The following is a 4,907-nucleotide window of genomic DNA, read 5'->3' on the forward strand; positions in this document are numbered from 1 at the left end:
AAATGTCACGCACGTTTCTTTTTGGGTCTTGAAAAAGCAACAAAAAAAGATCAAAATTGTAAGAAAAAGTATGCTGTCATCATCAAAGTAATATATTTTCATACTGCAACAACAAAATAGTATTAGAAAACTTGTTACTGAGCAGCCAGGCAGGACATCATTAGGAGTCAACATTCATTCATTAAGTGTTGAGCCAGGCAATTTGCTAAGCACTCGAGGCTCAAAGAAAAGTTAAAGCAGTCAAATGACACTCTCTCAGTATCCCTGAGTCTTGGGCTTCTCCCTCTTATTGGAGAAAGTGGAGGGGGGAGATTAACAAAGAGTGCCCTCCAGGTTTTTTACTTAAAGAGAAGGTCCAGGAAGACACTTCATCACTTCCAATCTGGCTATTCCATTACACTTCTTCATTGTGTCCTGAAACTCATCTTCCTCTAAAATTAAATCTTCTCTGAAGCTCTTAATTCATCACTAACTGCTGATATTTGGGACACCCCCTCATTCTAATTGGAGAGGGTGGATAAAGGACATTATCAGAGATCTCCTCCAAAATTTGCTATTTTCCTAGGAAGTCCAAAGGGAATACTTCATATTTTCCCACTTGGTGCAAAACTTCATTATTCATTTATGCTGGGTTCTCTCTCTCTCCCTTCTTCCCTAATTTTTAGCTTCTTTTTATGTATTGTCTTCCCCCGATAGACTGTAAACTCTCTGAAGGCTTGCCTTTCATGGTATCTTTATCACTTTGCATACTTCCTGGCACTGAGCAGGACCTTGATAAATCCTTGTTTAGTGCTGCCCTCCAGAAATTCTAATTCAATAAATGAAATACATGCAAATATCTGGGCACATACTATCTATATTTCATCTCTAGGTAATGATAGTGATAAAAATATCTGATTAGAGTTAGAAATCAAATATTGAGTTTGAAATGATAGAGATAAAGAGATGGGTATAGATCAGAGATAGAGAAAACATGATAAAGAATTGTGAAATATAGATATGTACTTAGAAAGAGCTATATAAATATAGAGATGGAACATATAGATACAAATGCAGATAAAGAAATAAATACACAAAAAGAAATTGAGACAATCTTCATTGGAAGGTAAATAAACTGGAGACGACCTCCTTCAGAAGGTATGATTAGTGGTGATGGAATCCAGGGAAACTGAGTGGTTGAGATGAGGGGTGAGAGTGTTTCAGGCATGGGGGACAATAAATGCAAACACATGGAAACAACAGATAGAGTTTTCTTTTTGACAAATTGAAAGTAGACAAATATCATTGCATCATAGAATGTGGAGGAGGGAGTAAGGCATATTAAGGTTAGAAAGATATGAAGGAATGAGTTTATGGCCAAAAAGAATGTTTTTGGCTTGACCTTAACAGTAACAAGAAATCATTGGAGATCCCATTTTGAATATATCAAGGCAATGCTCATGCTTTTAGCCAAGCCAGTCTATATATATATATATATATATATATATATATATATATATATATATGTAAATCTGATCATTATTTATAGAAAGATCACATGGGGAGCTAATGAGACAGTCAAATGAAATTACTTATGATTTAATTAGAAGGGGACCCAGGACACAACACTGGAAACAACCACAGAAAAAAGTATAATATCGATAAGGAACCAGAAATGAAAGTCTGAATGTGCAGAAAAGTTAACCAGGACAAAGCAATGTAATGAAAACACAGAATGTTTCTTTGAGGTGAAAGTGATTGACAATGTTAAAGTGTTCAGAGCTCAAAGAGGAATATCATAGAGAAAAAGGGCATTGGTTATACTTGAGAATGTCTGTTAACTTTGGGAAGAATATTTTCAGAAGAGAGGGAGAGGAGAGGGAGTGAAGGCACTGATCATAGATAGCTTCTTCATGTATTTAAGGCATTAAAGTAAATAGAAATATGGGATTCCAGCTAATGGGTGTTGTACGATAAAATGAAGATTTTGTTATTTTTGTTAAGGAGAGATATGGTGCTATTCTTAGGCAACACAGAAGGAGATAGTGAATAGGAAAGGACTGTAAAAAAGAGAGAGAGTGTGTGTGGGAATAATGGAGGGGACAAATTCCTGGCGAGGCTTGGAAGGGATGGAGTTAAGGAATATTTGTAGGTATGTTACCATGGAAAGAAGAAGGGTCACTTTTCCACCTGACATGAGAACAGGGATAGGAAAGGAATATGTGTAAGGCATGTGAGATGAGGAGGAGCAGAGGAGAGGGATTAAATAAAGTAATATTTGTAAAAAAAATGCTTAGTGTAGTATCTGGGACATAGTAGATACTATATAGATGAGTATCCCTTTCTTTTCTTCCTTTCCTTGTATTTGAATTATTATTTCATAATTGGGTAGGGCTGCACTGGTAAATGTTTAATAACAGACTCCAGGGAGGAAGGCTGTATAACACACTTTCAAGGTTAATTTGCATTATTGCAATATTTCTTTCTTTTTTCCTACTTTTTTTTTTCCCTTTTTAAAGTCTAGACAACCAACAAATTAGAACAACAGCAAATTAAGGCCTTACTTGTAGTATATGCTTATTTCTAAAGGGTAAGGTCTTCATTGTAATTGGAGAGTATTGCATTTGGAATCAAAGGTATAGTTCTGCAATTTGCTAGTTGTGTAACCTTTCCAGATTTCAGATTATTGATACGGAAATGATGCAGTTTTATATGATGTTTAAGGTCTCTTTAATCAATAGATCTGACATTATAATGAAATGCCTGGAGTTGTACTGGTGCTGCCAATCCTATAGGCAAGCATACTTTGCTGGTATCACTGCTTTCTCTATTGCAGAAAGAATAGGATGTTACATATGTAAATAACCAGGAGGGGCGAAGGTATATAATTTTACTGCCAGCTAGCACCTAATTACCATGAGTTGCCTACTCTCTTTTTCTTATTCTTTCTTCCAAGTTTGGATATGACTAAAACCTGTTTCCAGGTTCAATTGAGATCTAGCCTGGGCTATGAATGTAGAATGTGTTCCCCTGAAGATAGGATATACAGCTAGTTTCTATTCTTTGAGACGAATGAATGAACTCTATCCTAATTGTCCAGATCACCCAATTAGTATCATGACAACTCACTTTTTTTTTTTTTTCCATATGTTGGCATTTATTATTTAAGCTGAAGAACAGGTTATGAGGGGGGTGGGGCAAGGGAGGAGACAGGGAGCCTAGAGCCTCTCATCTGTGTCTGCTCCAGATGGGGTTGATCCTGATTTCTGAGCCTTGGTCCAGGGCACACAAGGAAGCACACGCTAAGATGAGGTTCCAGGGGGACAGGTTGAGGAAAACATGGGGGTGGCCAGAGCTACACATCCAGCCAGAGGCGAGGCTGGGATTCTCCTTGGGTCAGCAGCACCACTCCCTTTTGGGAACTGAAGCCTATCGATAAAGTCCCATCCACATATTTCTTATAAAACATTCTTGTAGTTTCAGTCTTTGTGCTAAAGAATCCTTTCATCGCCTTTCTAGCTTCTTGTACTTTGCTTCCAGTTTCTTTGAATATGCATCCAGCTTGTAAGCTGCCTGCTCAAGAGCAGCTACCTGCTCCTCAATTAAAGTGATCTGATCCAGATAAGGCTGAAGGGCATATTTCTGGTTTAAGTCCTTTAGGTTTCTACTTATGTTTACTGCAATATCTTTCATTTCTAGATACTTCAAGCTAGTCAGTTTGTTCATATTTTCTAGAAGTTTGTAATCTTCACTGGTGGCTGTCAGCTCGCCTGTCAGGTACGTGGCCATTTTGGAGAACATGTCCTGGCACAGCTCCGTGATGTCCGCCTCGGCGGGCTCCGTGGCCTCCTCGGCCATCTCCACCACGGCATCGTCTCGACTCAGACCCTCCCGATGGGCTGCAGGGACGCCCTCCGCTGTGGCCGCCATGCCTGAGCCTTTTCAGGCTCCTTAAGCCGGCCACAGGCCTTCCGGTGACTGCGTGCATGCGCCGGAGGAGAACGGCACCTCACCGCTTCTCCCCGCCTAACCCACGCTCTCTTTTGTGGTCTAGGATCCGCCTTCCCTTTCTGCCCTGCCCCTCCCCCTCCCCCCACGGCTGAAGCTCTTGGCCCTACTCTACATAGCTCCGCTTCAAGATGACAACTCACTTTTAATGGTAATTTAATTCATCAAAATAGTTTAGCTACATATAAAACAAAACGCAAGTTCTGCCAAATTTTCAAGTAACCCACAATAGGATTTATTTTATTTTTGATGTTTTCTGATATTCTATATTCTACTGCTCCCCAACTGGTTAAAGTCTATTCAAAAAGTATGGAAAGGAAATGTTTTGAGACTTTGAAAATTGTGTAGCAACTGTGAAAATTTCCATATAAAGTATTTTGAGGTCGCATAAGGTGGTGTGTTGAAATCAAGGCCAAGATTGATATTTTTTTTTAATGCAGTGCATTCGTAATTCATAGTTAGGTAGGAGTGTGTTAGTAAATTTTTCACAACTCCTTTTCTGGGGGTGGAAGTATGCATAACCCACTTTGAAGATTAATTTGCATGACTAATATTTTCTATCACTTTCTTGAAACTAGACAATAAACAAATTTAAAAAATAATTTAAGCTCTTAATTTTAATATATATTAATTAATAAGCATTAAAAAGTTAAAATCTGAAATGTCTATATGATACTTCTGTATTATAATTTTTGAAAGCACCTAGTTCTCCCACCTCATATTACAGCTGATGGCCAGATTGACCTTGACCAAGGTTATAAATGTTGCATAAAAGGCAGTATTTAAATGTAGTTTTCTTCACTCTAATTGCAAGGTTCATTTCACCATTCACCTTGGTACTCCTTTCCTTGCTCAATTCTACATCTCCTTCAACCTCCTCATTTTCTGCTTTGGCTTCATAATTATCCATATCCTCTCCT

At 38.3% G+C, this 4,907-nt stretch overlaps 1 pseudogene; it reads right to left on the minus strand.

The window, feature by feature from the left end:
- Positions 1-3,108: 3,108 nt before the first annotated feature.
- LOC138170110 (biogenesis of lysosome-related organelles complex-1 subunit 2 pseudogene) lies at positions 3,109-4,072 on the minus strand (annotated as a pseudogene).
- Positions 4,073-4,907: the final 835 nt, after the last annotated feature.

The sequence above is a fragment of the Petaurus breviceps genome, unplaced genomic scaffold, assembly GCF_028583685.1.
Source record: "Petaurus breviceps papuanus isolate PSGF00001 unplaced genomic scaffold, PetGlider_PUasm1.0 126, whole genome shotgun sequence".
Classification (NCBI taxonomy): Eukaryota; Metazoa; Chordata; class Mammalia; order Diprotodontia; family Petauridae; genus Petaurus; species Petaurus breviceps.